This window comes from Hippopotamus amphibius, chromosome 8, assembly GCF_030028045.1.
Source record: "Hippopotamus amphibius kiboko isolate mHipAmp2 chromosome 8, mHipAmp2.hap2, whole genome shotgun sequence".
NCBI lineage: Eukaryota > Metazoa > Chordata > Mammalia > Artiodactyla > Hippopotamidae > Hippopotamus > Hippopotamus amphibius.
The window spans coordinates 86,356,447-86,372,050 of NC_080193.1; positions in this window are offsets into that span (position 1 = coordinate 86,356,447).

The window sequence follows — 15,604 nt, forward strand, 5'->3', positions numbered from 1 at the left end:
GAACAATGTTGCCTTTTGGTTTCTCATATATGGCTTTTATTATGTTGAGGTAATTTCCTTCTATGCCCATTTTCTGGAGAGCTTTTATCATAAATGGATGTTGAATTTTGTCAAAAGCTTTTCATGCGTCTATTGAGATGATCATATGGTTTTTATCCTTCAGTTTGTTGATATGATGTATCATGTTGATTGATTTGCATATATTGAATACTGCTTGCATCCCAGGGATAAACCCCACTGGATCATGATGTGTGATCTTTTTAATGTGTTGTTGGATTATGTTAGCTAGTATTTTGTTGAGGATTTTTGCATCTATATTCATCAGTGATATTGGCCTGTAACTTTCTTTTTTTGTGACATCTTTGTCTGGTTTTGGTATCAGGGTGATGGTGGCCTCATAGAATGAGTTTGGGAGTGTTCCTCCTTCTGCTATATTTTGGAAGAGTTTGAGAAGGATAGGTGTTAGCTCTTCTCTACATATTTGATAGAATTCTCCTGTGAAGCCATCTGGCCCTGGGCTTTTGTTTGTTGGGAAATTTTTAATCAGAGTCTCAATTTCCATATTTGTGATTGGTCTGTTCATAGTTTCTATTTCTTCCTGGTTCATTCTTGGAAGATTATACTTTTTAAGAATTTATCCATTTCTTCCATTTTATCCAATTTATTGGCATATAGTTTCTTGTAGTAGTCTCTCATGATCTTTTGTATTTCTGTGGTGTCGGTTTTTACTTCTCCTTTTTCATTTCTAATTCTGTTGATTTCTCTCCTCTCCATTTTTTTTCTGATGAGTCTGGCTAATGCTTTATCAATTTTGTTTATCTTCTCAAAGAACCAGCTTTTCATTTCATTGATCTTTGCTATTGTTTCCTTCATTTCTTTTTCATTTATTTCTGCTCTGATCTTTATGATTTCTTTCCTTCTGCTCATTTTGGGGTTTCTTTGTTCTTTCTCTAATTGTTTTAGGTGTAAGGTTAGGTTGTTTATTCAATATTTTTCTTGTTTCTTGAAGTAGGACTGTATTGTAATAAACTTCCCTCTTAGAACTGCTTTTGCTGCGTCCCATAGGTTTTGGGTTGTTGTGTTTTTCTTGTCATTTGTTTCTAGGTATTTTTTGATTTCCTCTTTGATTTCTTTAGTGATTTCTTGGTTGTTTAATAGTGTATTGTTTAGCCTCCATGTGTTTGTATTTTTTACAGTTTTTTTTTCCTGTAATTGATATCTAGCCTCATGGCGTTGTGGTCAGAGAAGATGCTTGATAGAATTTCAATTTTCTCGAATTTACTGAGGCTTGATTTGTGGCCCAAGATGTAATCTATCCTGGAAAATATTCTGTGTGCACTTGAGAAGAAAGTGTATTGTGTAGTTTTTTGATGGAATGTCCAATAAATATCAATTAAGTCGAGATGGTCTAATGTGTCATTTGAAGCTTGTGTGTCCTTATTTGTTTACTGTTTGGATGATCTGTCCATTGATGTAAGTGGGGTTTTCAAGTCTCCTACTATTATTGTGTTACTGCTAATTTCCTCTTTTATAGCTGTTAACATTTGCCTTATGTATTGAGGTGCTCCTATGTTGGGGGCATAGATATTTACGATTGTTATATGTTCTTCTTGGATGGATCCCTCAATCATTATGTAGTTTCCTTCCTTGTCTCTTGTAATAGACTTTACTTAAAAGTCTAATTTGTCTGATATGAGTATTGCTACTCCAGCTTTTTTTTGAGTTCCATTCACATGGAATATCTTTTTCCATCCCCTTACTTTCATTCTATATGAGTCCCTTGGTCTGAAGTGGGTTTCTTGTAGGCAGCATATAGAAGGGTCTTGTTTTTGTATCCATTCAGCCAGTCTGTGTCTTTTGGTTGGAGCATTTAATCCATTTACATTTAAGGTCATTATTGACATGTGTGTTCCTTTTACCATTTTCTTAATTGTTTTGGGTTAGTTTTTGTAGATCTTTTACTTCTCCTGTGTTTCCTACTTAGAAAATTTCTTTAAGCAATTGTTGTAAGGCTGGTTTGGTGATGCTGAATTCTCCTAGCTGTTGCTTGTCTGTAAAGCTTTCAATATCTCCATTGAATCTGAATGAGATTCTTGCTGGGTAGAGTATTCTTGGCTGTAGGTTTTTCTCTTTCAGGACTTTCAGTATATCCTGTCATTCCCTTCTGGCCTGCAGAGTTTCTGCAGAAAGATCAGCTCTTATCCTTATGGGTTTTCCCTTATATGTTATTTGTTGCTTTTCTCTTGCTTTTTTAAATATTTTTTCTTTGTGTTTAATTTTCATTAGTTTGATTAATATGTTCCTCGGTGTATTTCTCCTTGGGCTCATTCTGAATAGGACTCTCTGCGCTTCTTGGACTTGATTCATTATTTCCTTTCCCATGTTGGGGAAGTTTTCCACTATAACCTCTTCAAATATTTTCTCAGACCCTTTCTTTTTTTCTTCTTCTTCTGGGATGCCTATGATTCCAATGTTGGTGCACTTAATGTTGTCCTCAAGGTCTCTGATACTGCCTTCCATTGTTTTTATTCTTTTTCTCTTTCCTGCTCTGTGGCAGTTATTTCCCCCATTCTCTTCCAACTCACTTTTTGGTTCTTCTGCCTCAGTTATTCTGCTGTTTCTACCATCTAGAGTATTTTTAATTTTGGTTATTTTGTTGTCCATTACTGTTTGTTTGCTCTTTAGTTCTTCTGAGTCCTTATTAACTCTTTCTTGTATTTTCTGTATTTTGTTATTGAGATTTTGTATCATCTTTACTATCATTACTCTGAATTCTTTTTCTGGCAATTTTCCTATTTCCTCTTCATTTATTTGGTCTTGTGGGTTTTCTTCCTGCTCCTTTGCCTGCATGGTGTTTCTTTGTTTTCTCATTTTGTCTAATTTATAGGAGTTGCTCTCTCCTTTCCCTATGCTGCCTAGTAGTAATTCTTCTTGTTTCTGTGCTCTGCCACCTGTGGTGTGGTTTGTCCAGTGTCTTGAGTAGGCTTCCTGGTGGGAGGTGGTCTGGTGTCTGCTTTCTGGTGTGTGGCTCTGTGTCTTTTCTCTCTGATGAGTAGGACCATGCCAGGTGGTATGTTTTAGGTTATCTGTGAGGTTAATATGGCTTTAGGTAGTCTGTGTGCTGCTGGGTGGGGTTGTGTTCCTGTCTTGTTTGTAGTTTGGTGTGAGGTGTCCAGCACTGGCAATTGCAGACAGTGAGATAAAGTCAAGTCTGAGACTCTGATAAAGGGCTCTGTGAGAATTCTCTGCAGTTAATCTTCCTTGTGTCTGAGGACTCCCTGGTAGTCTAGCATCCTGGATTCAGTGCTCCCTCCCCAGAGCTTCCTACTGGACTTCTAATGGAATAGTGCAGACTTCAGAGGTTGCTTGTCCCGGCAATAAAGGGGTTTAAAGAAGACTGTCCAAGCCCCAGACTTATGGCAGTGTGTTGAGTCAAACAAATACTAAGTCAAGGAAACACATACATGTATAAGACACACAAATACTGAATCCAATAGAACATAAGGCACTAGAAAGACCTGACAGAAGAACCCCAGTATGCCATCAGACAATCAAAGAGAAAACCAACAGAAATTCAAAACCAAAAAAGAAAACACACGCACACACACACACAAACACAAATCCAGGGAGATTTTGAAAGCTAGGATCAAATATAATAAAGAGCGAGAGTACCACCAGGTAGACTGAAGATTCTCAGAATGAAATCAGACAATTATACTTAGAACTAAGAAAAAGACAAAAGCTAATAGCAAGAACCAAAGCAGTGTATCATCTGGAGAGTAAAGCAAGGAAACAGAGTTGAGTGATAATATTGCTTATAAGTATATTAAGATAAAATAAACTAAAAAAGGATAGAAGACAGGGCAATAGAAGAGTGTAGTGTGACTGGAAATATGAAAAGAAAAAGAAAGAAATAGAAATGTATAAAAGATAGAGATGAAAAGAAGGTAGGAGAGATACAGTCAACACTACAAAAAACTTAGCTAGAAATATATAAAAAGGCTAAAAATAAAAATAGAATAAAAAATGGAATTAAAAAAACTATGTTATAAAACTTGTAGATCCCTTAAGACTAAGATCATAATTAATTTAAAACAAAAAAGAAAAAAAAAACTAGAACTGACCCCAGAATGGACCAGATCAATAGAATTAATAATAATATTTCTGTTTCCTTGGGGTCTCAGCTGTAAGTGTCCTTCTACCTGCCTTGGGCTTTTTGTATTACTCTGCAACCAGCAGAGCTTCCTTTGTTGTTCATCTGTAAGCGCTGCTGTGTGGGGAGAGAGAGGGTACAATAGTGGCTCCTTCCCCTAGGAGTGAGGGAGCAGTGGCACCCTGACTGGTTCACAGCGGCTTGGGTGGCTCAGGCCAAGAGAGCGACTGCAACCATGGCTCTTCCCCCCTGCTACGACTCCACCAGGGTGCCCTTCCTGGGTCACGGTGGCTCAGTCAGCCTTGGTGGTGCATGTTGCAGAGGGATGCCAGTGGCTCAGGTGTAAAAAGAATGTCTCCAGAGCTGGGCCAATCTGCAGACTTTTGGCTCTCAGCTGCAGGCACTCTAGGCCAGCCCCACCTGGGGGCCTTTGTTATCCCTGAGTGCATTAGCCAGGCCCACAGGGGTCCTTCCTTTGTCCGTCACATGCGCCAAGAGAGAGGCTACACCTGTGGCTCATCTCCCCTGCTTGTAAGTCAGCAGTATCGAGCCGCTGCCATGGCTGCCCAGCTTTCCATGGTAGGCACTCTCCGCTGTGGATTTCTTCCCTCCTGTCCTCTCAGTCCATCTCCCCACTGCCAACAATGTTTCTCACCCTGAACCAGTTCTCTGGTTCCTACGTTCCAGCTCCCAGACCCCCTGTTCAGCTGTGAACCGATGCCTGTCTGGACATGCTGAGCCATGGTGCAGACCCTCTGTGAGTTTCTCATTCTTTCCCATCTGTCACAGCTCAGCTGCTTCACCCTCTTTGAACAGTCCCAAATGCCTCCCTTCTGACCCAGGGAAATTCCCCATTGGAGAAAGTGTTTCCCTATCAGAAAAGGGACATTTCCCCTAACTCGGCAATCTCCCCTCTGTTTCAGATCCCCCCACCCCAGGGTGTGGGACCCATCCCTTTCCTTTCTTCTTCTCCTTTTTTTTTTTTCCTTCTGTCCTACCCAGTTATGTCGGGATCTTTGCAGTCCTTTCTGGTGTCCAAGATCGTTTGCTGGTGTTCAGCTGGTTCTCTGTGGAAATTATTTTGTCTTTTGGTGTATTCCTGATGCATCTGTGGAGAGGGATACATTCCATATCCTTCTACTTCACCACCATCTTTCCCATTCCCCAGTCTGGTTTTGTGAGCACATCCAGGGAAGCCACCATGGTCAGAGAGAGCCAGGGCCTGAATGGAGGACAGCAGGTTAAAATGACATTATATAAGCTCCTCTAAATTTACTATTTTTACATAAAAGACCTGAAAGTAGCAGGCATCTATATTATGATATTATTCTTAGCACATGGAGGTACCTTTATGGCAAGTTTTTGAAAGAATTACATTCCCTTCATTTCTTTAGCACCTCTTTTATCCTCTTTTAAGATGTTACCTGCCTGACCTTCCCCACAAAGGAAAAGCCAGCCCAGATTTTCTGGGGAATTAGGGTAAGGTCATACAAGACCATCCTAAAACTTGCTCAGACAAAGCACTCTTCATAGCTGACTAGAAGCCATAGTTCATTGGTAATGGACCCAGAATAGGACCACTCAAATGCATATTACTTAAAAAAAAAACAATTTTAGATGACCTTTAATACTTCCCTTATCAACAAACTCTTGGAAGTTTTAGAGATTGCTAATGCAGGTTTGTCAACTCTGAATGCTTTTTTCCATAGTCAGTTTTTCTTTTATATTTTCAGAATGTATCTAAATTCTCAAGTGCCATGTTAAATCATCAGAGAAAACACTACTGAGCACCTCAGATTCTGTGGCACTAAGTTGTAATTATCAAACAACTTCTGGGAACATTTCTGGCAGTTAGGATGCAAGAAAGGTCTGATAAGTTTTTCCCTTCTCTCTTAAAATATGAAGATCCTAGGACTTCAGACGCTGCTAAATAAACTTCTTAGTGATGAGAGCTATTATATATTATATATTCAGCCCATCTGAATATCTCAGTGGAAAAAAATTGTTTATAATATATTTCTAAGGAATTCCCTGGTTGTCCAGTGGTTTGGGCTCTGCACTTCCACTGCAGTGGGCACATGTTCGATCCTTGGTCAGGGAATTAAGATCCCACATGCTGAATGGCACAGCCAGGAAGAAAAAAAAAAAAAAAAAAAAAATATATATATATATATATATATGTATTAAATACATGTACACATTTCTATGTACACACTAGCAAATTTTTCTTAAAATTAAAGTCTCAAAGATGAAGTTACTTGTTTGATCACCTATTTTACCAAATCACATTCTAGAAACTGTAGGATTCTAGAGGAATATTTCTGCCAAAGCAATAAAGTATGTGTTAGCCCAGCTAATACATTCTATTTAAGAAATCATTTCCTATTTTTCCATATACAAGGTGAGAATTAAATGTGGAGGGTTGCCTACACCGAGAAGCTGCAAATTTTGGACATGGTGTCACATCTCTTTGTGCTTCTGTTTTCTCGTTTATACAATGGAGATAATAATAGTAGCCACCTAATAATGTTCAGGGGAGAATGAAGTCAGTTCATCCATGAGCTTTCAATGAATGCCAGTTCTTACCATCTGCTTTCTCCAAGTGTTTCTCATTGATCCAGACAGACATTCAGATTTCCTTCAGATTCCTCTTCCTTTGAAGTTCACTTTTGATTCTCCCACTAAAAATACACACTTAGATCTTTCATTTATTGAAATTTAAATTATTTATAACTTGCTTAAGTTATTTTTTCCTTCCAAAGATATTTACATTTAAAGACACATTAAAAACCCTGAGTTTATGTTAAAAACCATGGTTTTAGACTTAGATTTTGCTCCTTTAACTTACTGACTGTGTGGTCTTGCGTCAGTTAGTTAACTTAGCTTTTCATCTGAGTCTTAAAATTTTAATCTGTTAAATAAAGGTAATATTTCTCTCACATATTATTATGAGAAAATTCACTGGAACCAACTAAGGAAAGATATGTTTGTGAGTACACTTTCAGTTGGAAGAGTGAAAATCTAACTCCAACTGGCTTAGGAAAAGAAAGGGATCTATCAGCTCACTTTCTTGAAAAGTCCAAGGAAGATCTACCTTCAGGTACACCTCGACCCAGCTGCTCAGATGTCCTCAGCAATTAGTTTCTGTCTGTTTTTTAACTCTGCTTTCCTCTGAGTCTGCTCCATCCTTGAGTGACCTCTCTTCTGAAAGCATTGCTCATCAGCAACAGGCAAGCATCCTCACAAATGCAAGTTTAACGAGGCAGATGTCTAGAATCTTCCCAAAGATTCTAGTGAAGGCCTGTACTACTATATCTCAGATATAGATGTAGTTTGGCTCAAGTGTCCATCCCTGAAAAAATGACTGTGGATGGTGGAGACCAAGTGACCTGGCTTCTGTGAATATTCTGGCATGCGGTAAGTCTCACTGAGAATGAGAGACCCTCATTCAGTTTCCTCAATAGTTGGAATTATTATAACTATTGTATGTAGATACACATTCATCATGTATAGTGCAATATATTGTATATATAGTACGTATAATATATTAATATATGGTATATATTGAATATATGTGGTATGTATTATACACCTTTTTAAAATCATTTTTTTTTTAAAGTAAGATGCCACCTTTGTACGTTGGTATTTGAGAGTAGTAATAGTGGATGGTTAGAGCGGAAGGAAAGTTTTACAGGCTAATTTTACATCTGGCACCACTGGTTTATTGGATCAAATACAAAACTCATATGAATGTGGTTAATACTGAGTATTGCATTTGGTAATGCATTTTGTTCATTTTATGCCCCCTTTAAAGTGCCTATCTGTGCATGTCACTTTCAAACTAGCACCGGGGGCTTTATAAACATTATAGTACCACTATACAAAGCTGCCAAATGAGTAGTCTGAAACTTAACTACAATACAGCTGGCCATAGATATAGAAGTGGTTAAAAAAAATAAAGGAGGAGAAGAAGAGAAAAAAAGAAAAAGTAACAACAGTTCTGGTATCTTTATTAGTGGGACCAGGTAAAAATGTTTGTTCAGAGGGGCCAGCCTGATTATCAGCGATTGTTCGCTGAGTTTCTCCTTTTGTCTGGTACCACAGAGGATGTCTCTAGGGCATGCTGTGGAAATGCATTTCACTTCTAAAGAAAGCCAGAAGGTTCTCATTAGCAATCATTTCTCAACTACCTAAGGAGAAAACAAAAAGCTGCGGCCTTTCCCCCCAGAGGACTTTGATGTGGCCCAAAGGGCCAGCACCTTGTGGGGATCGCTAAGAATTCAACAGCCCAGGTGAGGATGAAGGGAACATTTCCTTACAAAAACATGGTTTAGACATAAACATTAGCAAGGATTAGATCTGTGTGGCGATTGCTTTAAAGCCATTCTTCTTACTATTTATAATAAGGTTTCTGTTCTGACTCTTTAAGAAAATATCTTTGACCCTCTGAAATTTGACACCAAGAGGTGGTTTTATTGTTAGAAGACAGAGCCTTTCTTTAAGGGTTTATTGGGGTTGGCCAAAAGGTTTGTTCAAGCTTTCTGTAAGATGTTATGAGAAAACCTGAATGAACTTTTTGGCCAATCCAATATCTTTCCCAGAAATAAGAAACTGCTAGTTGTTCCATTACAATCCAGAGTCAGAGAAACTGCCCTTGGCCCCACTGGCTGCCACCCGAGGCCTGGTAATGAGCAGGCCAAGCATTACTTGTTCCCTGGCTGAAACCCCATAACACCCTCACTAATTCTTTCTCTTTTTTTGGTGATACCTTTGGCCTGCAGACTCCTTTGATTCTCTGATGTGCTGACTCAAAGGAAAGAGGGGAAAGCTGGAGGACGGTGCTGAGCCCATGAAGAAGGGATCGTGCCTGGCTTTGGGCAGCAGGAAAGTGGTCCAGTCCAAACTTCAGTGAAAGTCGCCTTTGGGCCTGGTCAGAGATGACCCCTGATAGCTGGCAGGAAGTTCTCTACAATCAAAATTTTCTCAGGCTCTGGCTTTGAGGCCAAGTTGAGGCATTAACTTACCCCCCAAACAGATAAGCTTTTCATTATAGGGCTTCCTTGGAAAGCACGTTTGACAAGTTTGATATTTATACTGGGACCGTGAAATTTACTGGCAAGTTCAAAGGCATAATCCATTACTTCAAGCAGCTGCAAGTGAAAAGATGTTTAGCTGTATTTTCACATGAGTGATGGAAATGCTCAAGAAAGCATGATGTTTTTTCAAGGAAAAGGTCAAGGTTAGATAGGCAACACTCGGGTTATATCAACTACTACTATACCGTGCAAAACTACAAAAAGGGAAATGCATGCTTTCATTCTTCCCCTATTTGGGGCTGTATTTCTCCTACTTTGCTGTATGTCTACTGACAAACTCAGAAACCTAGACCCATAAACATTTTATATATATACACACTCAAACTGTGCACATGCGCACGCATGCGCACACACATACATACAAGAAAGAAAAGATGTTCACTCCCAAAGACCCATTGTGTTCCGTCTCTCCCTTTTCCTATAAAAATACAGAAGCAAAGGATAAGACATGTCAATCATTTTAGAGCCAAGATATCAATCTAATATCTTTTGGGGGATTATTTGCATTTTAAGTCCTAAAAAAGTCTGAAGGATTGACTTTCATGTAGTTTATGGTGTGATAGGGGACACTGCACAAGTGATAGCAAAACAAGGGCTATGCAGAAGGATATAGCAAGTCTGACACTGGATGATCTTTGACTTTGAACAAATGATATACTCTCTCTGGCCTCAGTTTCCTCATTTGCAAAATGAGGAGATTGGCGTAATGTTCCCCAGTTTTTCTAAACATAAACCCTAAGGAACAACAGAACGTTTAAGAGGCAGACCTCCAAGAGGCCAACGAAAGCAAGATTTTTCTTTGGAATCTTATTTTTCTTGCAGAATCCAGCCAAATGTTGTGACACACCCAATAATATTTGGGAGCTAACATGAAAATGTATTTTTCCTTCACACGTTTCAGGGAAACTTGGTGTTGTAGAAAACCATGCCATACTTAAATCCTATGGACTTATAGAGTCCCCTAGCACACTACCAGTTAGTTCTGGAGATGCTCATAATCTAGTTTGAGAAGCAGTGGATTTTCTTGGATTTAGTATTCTCTGAGGACTCACAGGTCTGCGGTTTTGGGTGATGGGCAAGTAAAATAGCACATGAACAGTTTTTGGGTACCACTTTCAGGAAGGGGGCACATTAGTATAGAGGTGAAGATTCTGAGGCCTTGGCATCCCAAGACTCCACTTTGGGCTCAAGGGGACTCTGCTGGGGTTACTTAGAGGGGCTACAAATCCAGAGATCCTTGTACAAAAGGGTAATCCCATGGGCTCTTTGGACTTGACTCGTTTTGGAGATTCACAGATACTGTAGCAAAGCAATTCCCTTGGAGCCATGATCTCTTGCCTTAGGGAGCTCCAGATCATCTCATATCTACAGTAGGTGTAGATCCCTCTACAACTGAGAGCTGTTTTGGTCTAAAGCAGAGCTATCATGGACCCTGTTGTAGGTTTCATCTGGTTATCTCCATGGAGCTGAGTTTCAGATGCATTGAGTCAGGCCTGGCCTCTGTTCAGGAGATGGGCCTGGAGTTCATGCCAGTTTGTGAAGACTGACCCAGGGTTTTGCTTTGAGCTCAGGCACCTTCACCAGGAAGAGACATGATTGATAGGCTGCAAAACACTCTTTGGGGCAACATTTAGTCAATTCATCATACTGACTATTGTTGGGCCTTAAAAATGAATTGGCTTATTTTTCATGTATAGTTGCAACTTCAAGAAGCAGAAAACCTCAACCCAAAAAATCTCTTTTTGCTTTTTTTTCTGAAAAGAGATCTTGCTGAACAATAGAAGCTGTGCTAACATTCTGTTTACATCAGTGCTCTGTTTTTGAAAAAAGAACGCTTGTGTACGCTGTGGGACTTTCTCTTACATCCCTGTTAACTCTAACTGTTAGGCAGCCACCTGTATAATATCCTTGGAACTCCTGACAGGCCTGTCCAACTCTATAAAGCACATAGAAATCAACTTTCAGAGACAGCCAGAAATGGTTCACCCAGTAATCAATTCTGTAGGGACATAGGAAAGAAGTAAATAAAAACCTTAAGTCAAGAGAAGCACATGATTAAGCAGATTAGGTTTCAAACATACAGGTTCTGGACTTTTGTCTGAATAGAGAGGAATAAACTTAAGGTGATGTATTTTCAAGATGTTGGGGCTTTTATTTAACTCTGTAAGATAAATCACAAAGTAGTAGGTAGAACTGAAAATCTTCTGGTCCTTCGAATCTACATTACACGAGACCATCAAGCCTAGGTTAATGTAAATTGAGGCTGTCGGGGTATGGAGGTAATTTGGGGGTTGTTTAATATTTTGTTAGTTTTTTAAGAGATGAATATTCAAATAGTCTGTAGACTCATGCAAAAAAAATTTGCTAGTGTGTTTTTATTAAAATGAAGATTCTTGGGCCACACCTTTGACAAAGTGGATTTCTGGAAAGCCTGGGAATTGATATTTTTATTACATCTCCAGCTGATCTTTTCAACCCTAAATTTTGAGAACCACTTCATTAGGAAATAAAAGTTTTCTGGATTCATGGAGAATGATGATAATTGGTTGCTTTCTTCAGAAGAACATTAGTTAGATGTTTTCCCAGTTGGATACTAAATCAAGAATTAACCGAAAGATGGGTTTTGGTAGGATAACAACAGGTTGGAGGCAGACTATATTAAACTGATTTTCAAATATGACTTAACTATGTGATTTCCTAAGCAACCTTTGAAAGAAATTTTACCCTATAAATGAATGCATGTGAAAATTGTAAAGCAGCACTTGAAAGTCTAAGTAACAGGATTGTGCTTTGGGAATCTGTATCCTGGTTACATGTCAAATTAACCAGGTAATTGTCGTATCCTGAGTTCCTAAATAGAAAATTGCTCTTTGTACTTCAGATGGTTTAATGCTATGTTTAATTGACCTTCTTTAATTAGGTTGGCTTGGTGATTCTTCCATTAAAAATTCCAATATTGTGATTACTTCCTTTTACTCTTTTACAAGGAAACTTAACCTGGAACTGGCTACGGATACAGTTTGTTTAGAGTCAGCAAATAAAGAGATTAGAGAACCTTGTTTAGAATGAGTGTTTGTCAAACATGGTAAAGTGAAAGACCATTTTGGAAATGGAAAAGAAAATAACATTGCATAATAGAAAGTATTAGAGGCCCTAGTGTATTCCCAGTCCTGCAATTAATTTCTCTGTAGCAAGTCACATATCATTTCTGTATGTCAATTTCTTACATATGTCTTGAAAATGACCTTATCTGTGACAAGGCTGACCTATCAGTATTCAATAGCCAAAACCCCTTAGGAGACTGCAGGAGACCAGCCAGCTGAGAAGCTAACTGCTGAGATAAATTATTTTAGGTAGGCATGGTGATCTAGAAGTAGTATACTGATGGCTGATCAAGAATTGGCTTAAGGATGAGAGACCAATGTTGAGATGAAACACTAGGAATTGCAATAGGGTCAGAGTTTAGAGATGCAGGAACGAGGGTGTAAGTTGTTCCTGCTATGGTCACTAGGCTATTTACACTTAAGCACTGAGACCTGCATTCTCAGCATAGATCCAGTCCTGGAGCTAGTCGAAGTCTAACTTGAGATGTATTAAGAGTTAATTCTCTATAGCTTTATGTCATTCATTTGTAGCTTCCCCTACTAACATCCATCTTTGGGCATGCATCCATCTGCTTCAACTATGCTTTTGTACTACTCTCAATGCCAAGTAACCTTTGGTTGGTGTCAGCTGTTACTAGCAATCCCCCTCCTAGGACTTGCACATGCACTGAAGATTCTGGACCCCAGACCAAGGCCCTCTGTCAGCCCAAATGGACCTCTGACAATTTCTGCAATCACAAAAGGACTGTCTTTGGTGTCCAAAGATTTCTATTGCCGAGTCCTGTCTACATGTTGGATCAAGCCTACCTGGTCAGATTGGGTCAAGTCATATCTTAGATCTTGGACAGAGAGATTGAGATCTTTGTGTCTTCTCCTCAGGGGCCAAATCTACTACGAGGCCAGTTCTCTTAGCCCTGGCCTTGCCACTCACCTCCTTATTGCCGGTTTGCTATGAGGTTCCAGCTAGTCTCATGGGTGAGCTTGTATTAACCACACCACTCAGACCCCCGGACTGGGGAAGAGGCAAACTTCTATGAAGATCACAAGTTATTGGTTGTTTTCTTTCCACACAGATGGTATGTTGCACCTGGATAATCTGGTTGCATTTATCCCTTTAAAGGCAATGTACTGGACCCCAAAGTCTGAATTTATTCTATTGAGAGAGGAAGAGAATTGAAGAAATGGTTCATATATTTTATGGCCAAAATATAAAAAATTCTAAAAATAATTTCAACATTTATTGAGTACCTACCACATACGAAGCACTGAGATAGAAACATTATACAAGCACTTAATCTTCAGCCGAAGGAGATACAGTACCTGCCCTAATGAGATTCATTTCTAGCTGGGGCCACGGACACATTTACTTTGATAATGGATAATGTTTAAGGATTATTGTGAGCATCTTGGGAAACAAGTCTCCTTGTTTCTGAAAATATTTTGTACTGCATTTCACTTAAAAACTGATTGACTCAGTGAAAGTTTATATTTACTAAAGCAAGCTATTCTACCTACAACTCCTCGACCTTCAGTTATTAGTAACAATCACTCTTCAAGATTCTTGAAATAGTGATAATGCTGGATACATTGTACTTGACTATTTTTTAATTCATTTCACATTTCATGGGCATCTATAGTAGTTTTCTCCTATGGCAGGTGTTGTGGAAAAACTGAGCTGACAAAATACTCAAGGGATTTATAATCCAATTGGGAAGATCAGGCATAAAAATAACTTCAGTATTAAGAAAGAATGAAATGAGCACTATAATAATTATGAGTTAATAAAAGTATGAGTTAATTGCAACGAGGCTTCAAAAGTGGAGATAATTATGGGGTATTATTGAAGAACTTCTGACCTCATTGAAACTGTTTTCCCTCAATGTTTAGGATAATGGCAATGTCAGGTCTTAGCAGTTTTCCCATGGAAATATTGGACATCACCTAGAATCTGGAAACATCCCCTAAGATGCAGAACCACTGTGGAAAGAATTTCTCTATGTTATGAATTTACACACTTCAGTGCAAACCACCAAGGATTTTATCTCAGGGATGTATGGAAGCCCACAGTTAAAAGAATCAGTTTCTTCACCAAATTAACAAAACTAATTTCCCTCTTTCTCTCTCATAGGAAAGTTTAGATCCATGAATAGATTTTGCCCTGAGGAGTATGTTCATGTTGCTATAACCAATATAAGGAAGAGAAGTTAAGTTGTAGTTTAGATTTCCAGGTCCAAAGCACCCCCAAATCATTTATTGGCATATTTCCAGGGGCCTCCCTAGAGTCTGTTGAAAAGTGTGTATGACAGTTGTTTCCCAGGCTATCAGCATTAATATTCCCTCTCAGGAACCAATCATAAGCTCAGGTTAAATATGCAAAGAACAAAAGTGAGACTGTCCCTTCTTCACTGTTACAGAAGATGCACTGTTACGTCCTTTCAGACTGGGAGAAGAAAATGAAATGGAGGATGGTTCTGATAAACCAGTTCTGCAAGAGTTATCAGAGTGCTATGTACTAAAGAGTTACCAGAAGACAGAAAATGTCTTGATTTTGACTAGTGAGGAAATGATCAGAGATAAGTTACCAGGATCCTCTTTCAATGTATGCCTTGACTCTGGACTTACTCCCTGGTTTACAACAAACTACCTCATCTTGGTAAAAGAGCTGGGTACAGTCAACCAAGGTAGCTCTATTTACTGGAACCAAATCCTTGCTAGAGTTAGTTTATAGCATGGCTTGCTAGCTAGAGGTCCTCAAGAAGCTGTGAGGTCTGAACTTCAGTTGGAGGCCATTTTTTTTTTTTTTTTTTTTTTGATGCCTCTTCCTTTGATGTTGAACAGGATTCTGTTCAACAAAATAAAATGTAGAATAAAAATGTGCTGCTTACCTGGCTATACCGTTTATCTTTATCAGTGGTAAAACAACAGAATTGTTAGCAAGCACGTAAGGTTTCAGTAAGAGACAAAGGAGTAGCTCAAACATAAAAGCGGAGTATATGAAATGGATTTTAAAGCCCCTGGAAGTTTATTTGTTTAAGTTAAATTTATCACAGGACAGCCTAGTATTTTTACCTGACTGTCTCGGACATTTATATTAAAATGAGAAAGAACAAATTTATCGCGTATATCTGAAGTGCATACCAACTATGCCAGATGAATTCATTTCCAAAGAAATCAAGAACATATATATGTGAGGGTGTATACAAAATGCATTCTCTCTCCACAAACACAGCCCATAAATTGATCAATTCAAG